This window comes from Cydia strobilella, chromosome 12 (genome assembly GCF_947568885.1).
Source record: "Cydia strobilella chromosome 12, ilCydStro3.1, whole genome shotgun sequence".
Classification (NCBI taxonomy): domain Eukaryota; kingdom Metazoa; phylum Arthropoda; class Insecta; order Lepidoptera; family Tortricidae; genus Cydia; species Cydia strobilella.
This window is the reverse complement of record NC_086052.1, coordinates 17,098,609-17,115,854: the sequence shown is the minus strand read 5'-3', so window position 1 is coordinate 17,115,854 and position 17,246 is coordinate 17,098,609. Positions and strand designations below refer to the sequence as shown.

Sequence of the window (17,246 nt, the reverse complement as noted above, 5' to 3'; positions counted from 1 at the left end):
GGAAGGCAGATTGCCCTCTACATAGTCCATATTATCTATCTGACCATCCATCTTTGTCGTCTTCAATGGTTTTGTGCCTTATAATTAATGACACGGATTCGGACACCTTATGTATTTATACTATGTTTTTCTAAGGTCCGGTAAGAATAGTATTGGTTCTATTCTAACGGTTGATTTTTGAAAGAATGTAATGAAACTAGTCTTGAAACCCTACTTATTTCTAACGACCTAGTGCTTGATATAATTCCGATAGTTGACAATCTGTTTGTCACCAATAAATATTAGCATTAAGATTAAATCATTTTACGGTTTAGACTCACTTGTTTTACTCACTCGCGCGACATGTTTCGGAGAGCCTAGGTCTCCTTTCTCAAGCACTAATAGTGCGAGCAGCGTTCACGACGACCGTGTGTTGCGTGTGTGTTGTGTTGGGTACGCAACACACGGTCGTCGTGAACGCTGCTCGCACTATTAGTGCTTGAGAAAGGAGACCTAGGCTCTCCGAAACATGTCGCGCGAGTGACTAAAACAAGTGAGTCTAAACCGTAAAATGATTTAATATTAGTATGTCTCACAACAGTTTAAATTCGATTATTAGCATTAAGAGTGGGGAACTACTGGGGCAGTGCCAGACACTGGGATAATTGTGTTAATATGTTATCGAGTTATCATTATGAGGTTGATCGCCGACAGGTTTTTTTATTCTTAATTATTAATAAGTATTTGAAGTGGTTTTTACAAGCTAGCGGATATTGTATAAATTAATGAAGTTCAGCCGTTTTTGAGTTTTTGCAAAAAGTTTTTCCTTCTTAGTAAATGTGCTGCAAAGGTAGGTACAGTCGCCATCAGAAATATCGGAACGCCCGAGGTGCTCACAATCTGAACACGCCTCTATTGTCAAGGCGTTAGAGTGCGTGTTCAGACATTTTGAGCACCTCGGCCGCTCCGATATATCTGATGGCGACTGTACTCCCTTTTGCTTGTTATACACAGGATCACCTAATAGCCACAGTTTAAGGCAAAATCCGTATATCCCTAGCTAATTCAAATAACACATAAACCGTATCAAAATAAATTGTAGTTAGACGTGGCCGCAGTTGGACGCTTTGACATTGTGATACCCGCCGCGTTATCGCAGTTTTTTTGGTGGTATTTTAGCATTTTATCGAAACCTAGGCTACTGATAGCTTATCAAGCACTGGTTAGGTTTCGGCGACTAGTTGTATAATATTATAATAATATATTTTGTTAATTGAATTAAATAAACTTGGGCGAGAAGGCCGCTTACGGAATACCCATCTGGCAAAGTGGCGCAGAATAGGTATAGTTAGTATAGGTTTAACTAACATAGACTTAAGGGAATGTACACTAACACTATGGTCTGAAATAAAATATATTGATTGATTGATTGATAGGGCAGAGTGGCGCTCTCTCGTGTCGGAGGACAAGATCTTTTTTGAGTCTGAGTTGAAGTAGTAGGCGAGAATCAGGATTGAATACACTTAAGGCAGAAATATTTTGCAAAAAGCATACGATAAAGTTCGCTATCTGTCTATGCTGTTTTAAAACATTATTAAAACAATTATAAAATACAGTAAACGATTTTTTTTGTATCTTAATTGCTGCTGAGAAAAAAATTACTTGCGTTTGCAATAGTAAAATAGATGTCACCACTTTATACTACTTAGTCACCAAAACATTTAAAGCACAAGTTTACAACAATAGTAAATTAATTCAAAGGGAAATTTAAGTATAAGAATAGTAACATTATTTTAACTTGCCTTTCTAGATAATATTTTGGTCCAAACATAACTGTGTCACTCCAAAAGTTTTAAATATTTTTAACACTCTTTTATTTCCTTTCGTATTCACTCGATCAAGCTAGGTAGCAAAATAGGTTAAAACCTCACTATTCTAAAAAAATTAATTTAAAATTTGCACATTGAATTTAGCGATATTAGCACAGTTGTACCGTCTGCATACACCTGAGTTCGTTAGAATACTGGCGACAAATAAACAGATGTATTAAGTGTGTATGAAGTTGATACTCTGTTATTTCCTTTTGTTACTAAGAACAATATGTCTACGCATATGATGGCCTTGTTAACCATTCTGAAATAATGTACAAATATAATCGAAACTATAATATTTGTCTAAGAACAATTGTCTACTTTGACACTGTAGTTTTTCAAGTGTTGAGTATGGCTTGAATGTGACCTGGTTTGAAATTTTGCTGAAAATAATAAAATCGTACGGTCCGACAAATGTTATTCAAGGTTTGTCTGGATGACTCACGCTAGACCAGGCCGAGGCCGGGCCGGAGCTTCCGGCGCTTTGTTTTCTATGGAAAGTACCACCAGTTTCCATAGAAAATGACATATCGGTCCAGGCCCGGCCCGGTCTAGCGAGAGTGAGTCACCCTTAAAGGATATCTTACATACAGGTTGGGCGAAGCCCGACATTCTGCGCGCTTCGCGCGCTCTTACATATAGGGCTCCTGCGGCGCCCATCACACTAATTGAACTAATTTGTTCCCTAGTTGAACGTTAAGTTTGTTAATTTTATTTTACTACATATGTAAGACTCCGCTGTCCGTCCGTCCCTCTATCTGTCCGTCTGTCACCAGGCTGTACCTATCTCATTAACCGTGATAGTTAGAGAGTTGAAATTTTCACAGATGATGTATTTCTGTTGCCGCTATAACAACAAATACTAAAAAGTACGGAACCCTCGGTGCGCGAGTCCGACTAGCACTTGGCCGGTTTTATTTTAAAGATACAAATCTACATTTCTCAACCCTTCGTATTTATTATTATTTTAACGATATTTGCAGTCCAAAACTACGTAACTTTTACACCTAAAATATAACATATCACACAAGTAGGTATCACACCAAATATAGAAATTATAGAAAGGCGAAGTACGGGTGTTTATAATATGTTCACATATTTTTATAATTTTGATCCAACCAAATTTGCAGTCCGAAACGACATATGTCTGCACCTAACATCTAATCAACCGTATAAAGTAGGTATCATAGCATTTCGTAGTTATTAAAGCTGATAACATTTTATAGATGTTGTAGCGAACACATTTCGTTTTTTATCGCGTGAGTCTAAAAACTTAGGCTTTATCTAGCTTAGTGTCAGTGCTATCAACGCCGGGTGACCTAGCTTATCGCCTGTCTTCATTAGCTCGCAAAAATGGCTGATTTTAGCGGCCACAGTTCCGTAGCTGATCTGTACAAGGACTTTGATTGAGACTTTTATGATCTGGCGCGGTTTGTACAGAGCGGGTTAATTAACAAATAGTATGACTTATACTATTTGTTAATTAACCCGCTCTGTACAAACCGCGCCAGATCATAAAAGTCTCATACTGTATGAGCGACGCTAACTGACGCCGACGCGTGAGACGGATTTTAGAATCATTTAGAATCATTTATTCATCAATTGTGCATTACAGGTAATGAATAAGGTGTAGGTGCAGGTGCAGGTGTTTAGGTAGGTACAGGCGAAGGCAAAAATATCGATCCAGACAAATGGCTCAAAAATATGTGAACCCGACTTTATTGTCTAAGGTGTAAGAGCATACACATATCTTTGAAACTTTGAGAATGTATATATATTTATCCGACAACAAAGACCGCCATGCTACTCTGTCCAAAGCCGTTTCTGTCCAGTCGACGGCGCCGAGTTCGCTGAGGCCAAGATCCACTTCGGGTCGTCGCGCCACAGCAGTAAGTAAGTAAGTATATATATTTATGCCCTTGACTGTACAGGTACCTGCAATAATATGTTACTCTTCGAAGGCCGCAAAAATATGTGACACGCTCTTATATCTACAAATAAGAACGTGTTAGATATGTTTGCGGCCTTCGTCGTGTAACATATTATTGTAGGTGACTGTACCTACAATGGCACCCGCGTGCGTGCGCCCGCTCCGTGCACCCGCGCTAGATAGCGGACGCCAGAGAAATAAATATACCATAGAAGACGCAAACGTGTCCGAACCCCGACCAAGCGTCGAGGTTGACCGTCGCTCTTTACAGTCCACGCGCGTCAGTTGTTGCAGCCGGACGTCCGTGAAAACTTAAAAAATGCTTCGTATATATTAAATCTGTGGCGGACGCTTATAATGGGTAAGTAATGGGTAGTTGGGTAAGTATTGACAACCAAATTACCAAGAACCTTAGGTTGGTCAATGTAGTAGTAGTACTGTAGTAGTACTTTATTGTACACAACACAGGTTTACAAAAATAAATTACAGTAATGGAAGTACAAAGGCGAACTTATCCCTATAAGGCAGGGGTCGGCAACAGGCGGCCCGCGGGCTGCATGTGGCCCGCAAACCTCTCACTTGCGGCCCGCGAGCCTCCCTGGCTATTTTGTATGTAATTTTGACAAACGACAATACCTGATAAAGTCATAGATATTAGCAAAGTGCGGCCCGCGTCAATTTCTTTAACTGCTATATGGCCCTTGGCTGCTAAAAGGTTGCCGACCCCTGCTATAAGGGATCTCTTCCAGCTAACCTTCGAGTAGATGAGTGGAAAACTATAGCCAGGTCAGATAGACAAACTTACAGGATGTACAAATTAAAGTAGTAGTAGTAGTAGTTTGTAGTATTAGAATAGAATAGAACATTTTTTATTCAACATCACATGAAATGATAATTATTATTATTAGGATGTAAAGTCCGTATTTCAGGCTTTTTTTAGCTTTGGTTGGTAAGAATCTATTTAATAGTGATCTCAAGTTAAAAAGTAATGGAAATCCACTAAACAGACCTCTAGGTCTTTAGGATAATTCTTCGGTTTCCTCTTGATTGTTTGCGTCACGAAAAAAGCACCGTAAGAAATCAAATGATATTAAATGTATAAATAAAGTGCTTTTAAGTTTTTAAAGAGCTCATTAGTCTTTCAAAATATCTCATTACCCTCATACCTATAAGTCTAATCTCCAAAAATGTAAAAAATAGTTTTTAAAAATAAAGTTAATCTCGGGTTAAAAGTGCAACGACGTCTGATAAAATATTTAGGCTTTCGAGTGTAGATCTGTAACGTGGGTGCGTACGCACTAATAAACTGAATAATAATCATTTGTTTTACAAAAAGGGCAAAGTTGTTGTTTAATCCGACCCAGTCTAATTATAGGGCGAAGTACTCGTAGTAAATATGACATAATTATAGAATTAGTGCTTATTTAATATGTTTGCTTACTAACCCATATTTTACTATCTAAGCGTACCTAGATTTTTTATCTTTATTTAGGTACGGACTAATCATGACATAGATAAGATATGGTTATTTTCTAGGTGTTCTGCATTGCACTTTTATCATAGTTTGTTTTTAATATAGATCAAGAGTTTTTATTTTATTAAGTTAGAGTTAAAAGACGGAGGTGAGAAAAAGAGGTAAGTCGAAGCAACGTCAATTTTGCGGTGTCTATAATCGTTTTGAGGCAAAGAAGCATATTTAGGACGGATGTCTCAACATTAACGTTGTTTCAATTCACCCCTATGCAGTGGTTAGGTTGTTGAGACAAAACTGTGGTTTTATAATAACGATTTCCCCGGTTTTAAGGATGACTCACGTTAGACCGGGCCGTGTCCGGGCCGGAGCTTCCGGCGCTTCGTTTTCTATGGAAAGCACCACGTGATCACCTGTCATGTCATAGAAAAGTAAGCGCCGGAAGCTCCGGCCCGGACACGGCCCGGTCTAACGTGAGTCATCCTTTACGCGTAACACCATAGATCTGAAATGACGCTTACGTTAAAAGATAATTGATAAGTGCAAAAGGGAAGCCATCACGTGTATGAACATTTTATGAGTGCGAAAGAGCCAGACTACAACTGAGAAAAACGTGACCACTTTTGAGCTTCTTAGCGGCTGTTAGCGGTGCACAAACACGTAAGGTTATTGGATCCGATGTTTAAGGGTTAGGGAGTCCAAAAAAACCGGCCAAGTGCAAGTCGGACTCGCGCACGAAGGGTTCCGTACCATTACGCGAAAAACGGCAAAAAAACAGGTTTGTTGTATGAGAGCCCCACTTAAATATTTATTTTTATACTGTTTTTAGTATTTGTTGTTATAGCGGCAACAGAAATACATCATCTTTGTAAATTTCAACTGTCTAGCTATCACGGTTCATGAGATACAGCCTGATGACAGACAGACGGACAGTGCTGGAGTCTTAGTAATAGGGTCCCGTTTTTATCCTTTGGGTACGGAACCCTAAAAAGGTCCGTCTACAGGTACTAACCTTTATAATTTTGACGAGCCTTTAGCTGGTTCCGTTTGCAAAATCTGTAAAAGAAAATATTTTATTAGCATATAAACAAAGCATACGAGATAACATATATCATAGCTTACTATCTGTAGAATCTAACGCGATATGTTAGTGATAGTAGGTTTATGTCAACATTTTTGAAGATTATTGCTTCCACGTTTGCTAAATTATAGGAAGTATCAACACACAGTTACTACACACAAACACCACATACACAACACAACAGACGCACCTGCTGTCTACAATAGTAACTAAACTAAATTGTGATTTTTCTTGTATAGGTTAAGGGTCGGTTGCATCAAAATGCTTATCATCGTTAGTTCGCTTATTGTATGGAAAGTTTCATAGTAAACTGCCGCGGCGCGCCGGGTGACGTTGATCAGTCTGTCAAAGTGCGGATGATGCAACTGGCACTAAACCTTTTATTTTTATTTAAGTAATAGTTTAGGCTATCGGTATTACTCATATTACTACAAAGTCAAATCTTCAGCGTAGGAGGATGTTTGTTATTAATTTTTTTATTGTATGAAAAGTTTCATAGTAAACTGACGCGGCGCGTTGGGTGACGTTGATCAGTCTGTCAAGTGCTGATGATGCAACTGGCACTAAGCCTTTTATTGTTATTTAATAGTTTAGGCTATCGGTATTACTCATATTACTACAGTCAAATCTTCAGCGTAGGAAGATGTTTATTAAAATTTTTATTGTATGGAAAGTTTCATAGTAAACTGACGCGGCGCGTTTGGTGACGTTGATCAGTCTTTCAAGTGCTGATGATGCAACTGGCACTAAGCCTTTTATTGTTATTTAATACTTTACGCTATCGGTATTACTCATATTACTACAAAGCCAAATCTTCAGCGTAGGAAGATGTTTGTTATTAAAATGTTTATTGTATGGAAAGTTTCATAGTAAACCGCCGCGGCGCGCTGGGTGACGTTGATCAGTCTGTCAAGTGCGGATGATGCAACTGGCACTAAGCCGTTTTTTTTTATTTAATAGTTTAGGCTATCGGTATTACTCATATTACTATAAAGTCAAATTTTCAGCGTAGGAAGATGTTTAAGTTATTAAAATTTTTATTGTATGGAAAGTTTCATAGTAAACTGACGCGGCGCGTTGGGTGACGTTGAGCAGTCTGTCAAGTGCTGATGATGCAACTGGCACTAAGCCTTTTATTGTTATTTAATACTTTAAGCTGTCGGTATTACTCATATTACTACAAAGTCAAATCTTCAGCGTAGGAAGATGTTTAAGTTATTAAAAATTTTATTGTATGGAAAGTTTCATAGTAAACTGCCGCGGCGCGCTGGGCGACGTTGATCAGTCTGTCAAGTGCGGATGATGCAACTGGCACTAAACCTTTTATTTTTATTTAATAGTTTAGGCTATCGGTATTACTCATATTACTACAAAGTCAAATCTTCAGCGTAGGAAGATGTTTAAGTTATTAAAATTTTTATTGTATGGAAAGTTTCATAGTAAACTGCCGCGGCGCGCTGGGCGACGTTGATCAGTCTGTCAAGTGCGGATGATGCAACTGGTACTAAGCCTTTTATTTTTATTTAATATTTTAAGCTAGCGGTATTACTCATATTACTACAGTCAAATCTTCAGCATAGGAAGATGTTTAAGTTATTAAAATTTTTATTGTATGGAAAGTTTCATAGTAAACTGACGCGGCGCGTTGGGTGACGTTTATCAGTTTGTCAAGTGCGGATGATGCAACTGGCACTAAGCCTTTTATTGTTATTTAATACTTTAAGCAATCAGTATTACTCATATTACTACAAAGTCAAATCTTCAGCGCAGGAAGATGTTTAAGTTATTAATAATTGGAATTGTGTCAATACTGTCAATTGACTTCACGAGACAGGCCTAGCCTGGACCCGTACCACGAGTCACTGACAGTGTCAAAACTGACATATACGCTAACGTCTACGTATTTACTTTCTACCTATATACATCTCGCTCGCACTACTATGTCAGTACGAGCGAGATGCATAGAAAGTAAGTTACGTTTACGCTAGCGTTTATGTCAGTGCCGAACTGATGGTAGCCGTACTGGTGTGGCAGTCATAGGGAAAAACCATAGGTAATTTATTATTTACAACGACGGGACTTAATCGCGTAAAATAAGTATTAAATCCACCTCCGACGTTCACGTCTTCTCCGAGACCACGGGGACAACGCCGTCCTCGAAACGTCGGAGGTGGGTTTAATACTTATTTTACGCGATTAAGTCCCGTCGTTGTAAATAATAATGAGTAAAAATCGTGAAAGTTTAAATCAGTGTTATAGGTAATTTATTTGGTAAATAAACTATATTTTAATTTTAAACCGAAATAATAATATCAGTGTGTGTACTTGAAATATAAAACAAAAATTAAAATATTTTCATAGAAAGTACCTAATTTAATTTGTTCTTATTTTTATTTTGATTTTATTTTATTTTTTTAATTACTTCACATAGAGCTCGATTTAACTGGTTTTGACACGACTTTGACAATCGTCTGGGTGATTGGCGCGCATTCCACGTACTTTAATTTCATTTCGCATGCACCAATAAGCGTAAGCGATCTTCAAGGTTGTATCAAAACCGTTACAAGTTGCTAAATCTGAATTGGACTCTAATGGCGTTATTCATGAACGGGGTTATTCATTTAGGGACACACAATGAACGGGGAACTAATTTATATGTAGATCTGAATACTAAGTGTTACAATAAATAGAAATAAGGATGTGTGTGTGATTAGGGAAGGCGATTCGAGATCTTGCACGAAAAATCTGAATCGAGAATTGATAAAGTAATTAAAAATGTGTTATTTTGATCAAAAATTTGTTATAATTCCGTGTATTCTACTTAATTAAGGTATGCCATGTTATATTTAAATAAAACCAATAAATTAATTCAACATTTAACAAAAAGTTCATTAAATATTCATTATGACGTGTTTCTTCAAAGATTTTTTATACTACGCTGGTGGAATACAAGCATACGGGCCGTCAGCCGGAAAGCGGTCACCGTAGCCTATAAACGCTTGCAACTCCAACTCGTACCTATATTATGTCTTAAAAATAACGCTAGATTACACATATTATGTTTAAAATTGGTCTCGCAGTTCATAATAATACATGTTATTGCTAATTATTCCTCACTGTAGGTACTTTTTGTCTGTAACATACTTTATACTGTATACATATGTGCCATTTTCAACCAAAAAAGGGTACTTATTGTCGCTTGTCAGTAAGGCGCTATTTCCATATAGCTTCAATTAGAAATCAACCTTATCGACAAGCGACAATGTGGTACCTTTTGGTTGAAAACGTCACATATATAAAAAGGTATCCAAGTAAAAACTATAACCGAACCAGCAACAGTTGTACATAACTCTAAAACATGCAAAGGCAAAGCACACAGCGGTAACTGGGTCATTACATAGCGTCGTTTACTCCCGGAAAACCCGAATCCTCACATTCTATCCCATATATCTCAGGTAATATGTAAAGGACCGACCAATCACGGCAAAGGTCATAGTTGAAACGGCCAATGGGCGTCCGCTATTTGGAATGCAAACTATGTAGGCTTGATATGAAAGTGAAAGGACCAATCGCGCGCCTAGTTCCGACGTAGTGGTGACGTATATGTGCGAAAATAGATGTGTTCATGTGTGAGTTATGAATGACGGTTACGTGGCGTACGTGTTACGTAATTGACGTTCAGAAACTAAGGGATCGACTTGGGTTAAATCTTAAGTCATTAGGAAAGACTAGGGACTTTCCACACTGTTTTATTTAGGCTCGTGACATTATCAATGTAATGTGACTGTTCGACTTAACGTATCGCGAAATTAGCTATATTTTTGGGTAACCAAGTATTGGATAATTAAATGTTAATATATTTTTCCTTTTTTATTGTGGGACGTACCACATTATTACAATCTATAAATTGTATATACAGATGTCAATTACAATGAAAAAATCAACGATGATCAACTCTGGTCAACGTGGGACTCGAACCCACATCCTTGGATTGCGCAATGAGGGCTATCGTTTTTTTGCTCACCAGTTGGCGCCTCTGTTGATGGTGGTCCAAAAGACTATAGAACAGCTGTCAGTCATTGAAGTGACAAATGACATTTGACATTTCGAACTATGGAAAAGACCACCATCTACACTAGCGCCCCTAGCGGCGAATTCACACGCGTTAGCCCTCATTGGTAACGCATTGGACCGGCAATCCAAGGATGTGGGTTCGAGTCCCACGTTGACCAGAGTTGATCATCGTTGATTTTTTCATTGGGATTGACATCTGTATATACAATTTATAGATTATTTGATAATTAATTTTCTCGACCTATTATGTAAAGCTTACAAATTATACAAGTATTATTAAGGCCTGATTAATGAGGCATTTCCAAGAGGGTTTCAACTGTCGTGGATTTAAATAAGGATATATTTTAGCTAAATACAAGTTAACATGAAAATGTTACTTCCTAATTATAAAATAACCAAAAACGCTGGGTTTTCAAGTTACCTATATATATTTTTTATCTAATGATGGAAAAATATGTTATTTTAACTTTTTTGTAAAATAGAAGTATGTATAACGGCGGACTTAATTTCTTAAGGCATTATTTATCAGCCAACCAGAAAACAACATTTCCGTTATACCGGATCAGTCAAAAAAACTATGTGCATATTAAAAACTGTAATAGATGTATATATATTAAAGAAAAAGTGACGAAGCCCTCCAGTGGTGAAGGCCGGATTCGAACCGGCGTCTTTAGCTATCGCGGCTAACGCCATGAACCCCTAGGCCACCCCGCCACGGTGGTGCCCGTCCGAGTTTCTCGACTATATGCCATCTTAGTAAGACTAGGCGTCTTTTAATAAAATAATTTGATTTGTTCCCAAACTTGTTCGGTTATGTGCATATTGTTTTAATATAGACTAAATTCACTAGACTTATATTGACCGGGATATAGACCGTGATTACCTTTTGTATTGTTTTTGAGGTCCCGATATGAATATAAGTCTAGTGAAACTAACTGTGAATCATTCAAAACTGTTATCTTATAGTCATATCAATCGATACAGGTAAGTAATAAAATTATATATTTTAATATTATCTTTATAGTTAGTAGCGGGGTCTTCTGTCACAAGTATTTACAATACCAAAGATAGATATAACTCCGTAATAGATGGATACAGTCTAAGGAAAAAACGTGCCTCGAAAATCACGAAAATTTGATTCTCGATCAGATGGCGCCACTAGTTTTGGCCTACACTCGTATAGAGGGCGTTGACTGTTTCGTTTGTTATTTATAATTTTAACGCATACCAGTGAAAGAACATGGGTCAAAATCATATAAAAATAATTAATGCAAATAAAAAAATCATTTATCCATATTTATAGGTAAATACATTTTATCGTATTTTTATAAATATTTATTTTTAGTTTTAAAGTGTGTCGACAGATGGCAGTGAATTTACTGGGGTTACAAAATTTACTATGACAGTACCGCTCTAGTAGAAGTTACTCTATGACAATACTTACAAGGAGATTCCAAGCATAACTTAATTGTGAATTGTGAAATGTAACAAAATAAACATTTTTTTTAAAATATAATCAATGTCATTAACGGGTCTAACGCGATTAAATTTAATTATTTTACCTTTTTTCCGTTTCTGCTAGGTTGCACTAGCTGTGTTCACGGAAGACTGACGTCCCAGCAAAAATGTCAATTGAGATATTGGTAAACAACACTAAACTACCCGACATTAGTTTATATAAATGTTCGGGGTAGACAAATAAATTTATCTACAAACATTTGTATAAAACTTGTATACAAATGTGTATTTGTATTTGTGTGTCTATTTGTGTACAAAACGCGAGAGTTTAAAGTGTTATAATAAAATTATAGGTAAAAACTATTAACCCGTTGCTTACTAAGTTAATTCAAGTCATGGTAAGCAGTTTTAGTAACATACTATAATAATAGATGACATAGCGTCTAGACATTGTGTCTATATGTAGACAATAGATCATTGTTTTGACTAAAAATGTGAACTTAGCACCTAAATCATTGAGGTAATAGAAATTAATTCTAGTCTAATTATTAAAATGTATTTATTCATCAAATAAATAAAGATAATAATTTAATATTGTCTTCGGTTACCGCGATAGTTACTCATGAAATAAAACTATGAAAACGGATTATATCGCGTATATTGAATTTATAATACATCCCGACGTTTCGAACTCTTTACAGCGTTCGTGGTCAACGGGTCACCCGTTGACCACGAACGCTGTAAAGAGTTCGAAACGTCGGGATGTATTATAAATTCAATATACGCGATATAATCCGTTTTCATAGTTTTATTAAAGATAATAATTTGTTATATTTGTTGCTTCAAAATATGTTAAAATTAAATGTAAACACAAAGACAACGTAAACACACAAAAAACATAACTAAACAAGACTACATAATAAAAACAATCAAACACAGATCGATCTAGTCCCACACCAACCACGAAATCGCAAAAAAAATTACCTTCCAAATTTACAGCCAAATTTTTTTTCGCGATTTCGGGATTGGTCCCATAGTAAAAGTTGCTCAGTATAATCTCAAAACCTCCCTGGCAATGGGAATGCAAAAAATCGAATATCGTGAGTGACATCCCTAGTGCACGAAACGTTCAAGTTAATAAACTAGACCAAGTGCGGGTAGTTCAAAAACTCACGCGGCTAGAAGATGTTGATGTCAATTTTAGCCAGTCTTCTCCGAGACCTCGGGGACAACGCCGTCCTCGAAACGTCGGGGGTAAATTTAAAACTTAATTTTACGCGATTAAGTCCGGTCGTTGTAAATAATGAGTAATAATCGTGAAAGTTTATATCAGTGTTATATTGAGTAATTCTAAGTGTCCCAAATTAAGAAAAAACGAACGAAACGGTTTCGGGGGGGTAAGTTGTATAAGCGAAAGAGGTATGTCAGGATCGTAGCAAGTGGAAATCCGTGGTCTCTGCCTACCCCTCCGGGAAATAGGCGTGATTATATGTATGTATGTATGTAAGTTGTATAAATACTTATTCGTACAGTCACGGACTTTTTTTGAGCTCTTTATTTATTTATTTATTTTAAACTTTATTGCACAAGAACAAGCACAAAAGGCGGACCTAATGCCTTGAGGCATTCTCTACCAGTCAACCACTGGGTCAAACAGAAATTAGTTAAGGTCGGTGCAGTGCGATGCGAAAAAAAATGTTCTAAATATAAATTTTAATACTAACGGCAATATACAAACTAGTAATATTTATAAACTATAATACCTTTATAAACTACATAAATAAACAATATAAATACATATACAAATTTATTATATAATATACATAAATATATTTACTTTAGGGTTTTTCAAACATCAAACATTTATTCAGCAAATAGGCCACAGGGGCACTTTTACATGTCAATTTTTACAAACAATAAAATTAAACCAAAATTACAAAAAGCAAATACATAATTATACATGTTAAATTACACAAGAAAAAAAAAACTAATAAAACTATACAAATAACTTTTTACTTTACATTGTACATTTCATACCGTTAGTATTGACAACCAAATTAGCTTGAACCCTAAATGGTTCAACAATTAAAGTCCCTGTATGTACCAATGTAGGTACAGAACAGATTATAAATGTTGCGAAACTCCGCATAGCTCCAGTGTCAAGAAAGAGTCTTGTACTTTTCAGGCGACGTCAAAGTACGATTATTTTTATTACTACCTACAAGAAGAAAGTAGTTTAATTAATATCAAGCTTAAAAATACCTATGTTACAACACGAATATTATTCTTTCATTCATATATGTATGAATCTAAGGTCGAAATTTCAACAAAAATTGTTTTAAGTAAATAATATACAGTCGCCATCAGATATATCGGAGCGGCTAAGGCGCTCAAAAATATCTGAACACGCAGTCTAACGCCTTGACAATAGAGGCGTGTTCAGATATTTGTGAGCGCCTTAGCCGCTCCGATATATCTGATGGCGACTGTACCCACAGTGGATGTTGTAGTGTTTGTTACCTAAATAAATAAATAAAAAGTAGGACGGCGTTACTATACAAACATGTCTTCCATTTCCTCTCTAGATATTGACATTTTGGAAAATATTGTTACATAATCTCATGTATATTAACCACAGCTATATATTATACACGGTGTTATTGAGCAACTGAAAACCTGAGACACCTCAATTTTTATTTTAAACTCATCTTGAGTATTTATTCTTTAATCCGATAAATATTTAAAAAAATATTCGTTGTTTGGTTTTCTTAACATTTCTATTCGACTGGTAATTCTACACAAGATACTTCGTCGTTTTAGTGACATCAAACAATTACTAGTTACCATCGTAAACACTGTTAACTGACCATTTGCATAACTTACTGCAACGAGATAAGGTTTACCAATGGCCAGTTAAGGGTGTTGCTCATTGACAAATAACGTGTCAAATGCTAGTTATTGATGTTGTTGCATTACAAACTTGTAGACTGAGCATGTAAAAATAATAAAAAATTAACCCCATTAAAATATAGCGCGATCGATTCACCTATCGATTCTGAAATAAATGTTTTTAGGTTTTAAGTTGATCATGAAACACCGTGTATAATATGAGTTAGAAAAAAATTTACAACTGATTGATAACCAACTAAAATTCTTTTAATATTGATTACTAATATTATTGCTCATATAACTATTTGTGTAGTTATTCAAGTGTTGCACATTTCTCCGCGCTCCTTATGTGTTATTACATATTTACTAGATAAAAAACTTCCTCATTACTGTTGTCCTATAAGTTTCTCGACCCGTACGATGCCCTTTCTTGATAAGAAACATTCCACTTGACGTTTTTTTTATTAAACATCTGTAATTGACCGAGCGTTAGCGAAGGTCTCCGTTTCAGCTTGGACAAAAATGCTTTGGAGTTCGCTTTGATAATAACTTAACGAAGCAAGTTTTTCGCGGTGTCTACAGCTCACATTCACTAGTTTAAAAACTTAAATTTTTGTTGCTTGTTTTGTGACTTTCATATTATTCTACTAAAATATCTATAAATTATTTAAAATAAAGGGTTATTAGGAATACCCAAACAAATAGTTATAATACTTAACATAATTTTGGATCTAAATTCGGAATGCCAAAATATATCACAAGTAAAATGTCACATGCGTCAAATGATGTAGATAATAAATTTCATGATGAAAAACCAGTTGCCAGTAGAATAAGGCGAGAAATTCAGTATTTGTATGGGAAATCAGAAGGACTGCACTTTAGCTGACGCGGAGTTCGGCTCATGTTTTTTTTATAGAAAGTACTCATCATAAGGAATCTCCCCACCAAGTCTTATGGTGCGGAACCCCATAGTTTTCGAGAAAAAAAAATGTTAAAGTTCCCATACAAATTTCCTTCAACACGGCTCTGGCGCATTCAGTTGTCAAAACCGAATACGTTCCTACGCATCCAAGGACAACAAGAGGGACAAAAGGGGGACGGGAACCTCGGGGGGCGAAGCCCCCCGCATTAAAAAACAGACACCATAAGACAGTTATTTTTAATGGTTTAATTTATGGCCCGTATTGGATTTACACAAATACTGTATAACTTTATTAAATTGTAAAACGCAACTTAATAGCGTAATTAGGTTTTAAGTTTTAACACTTAAATACGCGATTAAGTCCCGTTTTACAATTTAATAATAATACTAATAAAAATACTTTATTGTGCACTACAAAGAAAAATACACGTTACAAACAAAGACAGGACATAAGTGAGTAGGTAACAACAGGCGGACTTATCGCTAAAAAGCGATCTCTTCCATAATGTGTAGAAATCGTGAAAGTTTAAATCAGTGTACTGTATAACTTATCGAATCCTGTACCTATTATTTTAAATATGCGACCAAATCTCTATCACGCGAGAAACATAGGTATGTTAGCCCTTATCAGTAAGCCTTGGCCAAACGGACACTGAACCTATACATTAGATATGTCTAACGCAAACAAACAGAAAATGCCATGTTAGTTGCGACAACATTGTGTATTAAAAACGTATGTGACAAGAGTATTGTGGGGACTTAGGCTTGTTTAGACGGGGCAGCAGGATAAACGAGCTCGACATTAAAAACGCGATAACGAAAGTGCAATAAGTTGTAGTGATGTGCATATTATATAATTTATATATCGATGTTTCCACAGAATATATAATAGTACTAGGTACAGAAGTTTCACTCCCTAACAAAACGCGACTACTACGCGCAAGGCGGCGCAAGCGCGTGCGGCGTCCGTTCTATAGCGGTGTGCGGCAATTACTATGGCAGAACCTCAAAATTGAGGCGGCCGCAGGTACTGGTAGCGACGCGATGAAATCGCGGAGTGAGACACGCCTGATTTATCTCACTTGTTTAAAATAACCTCGGATGTCCCGGGTTCAAATCCTGGTAAGAGCATTTATTTGTGTGATGAGCACGAATGTTCCTGAGTCATGGATATTTTCTATGTATTTAAATATTTATAAATATTTATGTTTCATAGTATATAAGAAACGTAAGCTAAGCTAGCGAATATTAATTTAAAAAAAATATTCGATAGGAGAACACTTCAAAATGTTTTTTAATATTGTTTTTAGTAGCTCTAATTTTTTTCTAATGTATAGTTTACAACATGTATAAGGTACCTATCAAGGTATGTATAAGGACATATGTCGCATGTCACATTATCCACAAAAATTTGATAGTGTCAAAAAATTTACGTCATATCGATAACTTGCCAACAATATCGATAAGTTGTCAGCCCTAACCTAGGGCACGCCTAGATAGCATAGCCAGTGCAGGAGATTGCCGTTTTCATATCAAAAGATAACGAGTACTGAATTATATTAGATTATGAT

The 17,246-nt window shown here is 36.2% G+C and overlaps 1 protein-coding gene across 4 annotated transcripts in view; it reads right to left on the bottom strand.

Annotated features, from left to right (window-relative positions):
• The window catches only part of LOC134746302 (broad-complex core protein isoforms 1/2/3/4/5), a 58,226-nt gene that overhangs the window by 21,702 nt on the left and 19,278 nt on the right, over positions 1–17,246 (bottom strand). For all 4 annotated transcript variants that reach the window (XR_010128224.1, XM_063680680.1, XM_063680681.1 and 1 more), the window contains exon 2: positions 6,264–6,307. The gene's annotated coding sequence lies outside the window, so the exon portion shown is untranslated. The remainder of the gene's footprint in view (positions 1–6,263; positions 6,308–17,246) is intronic.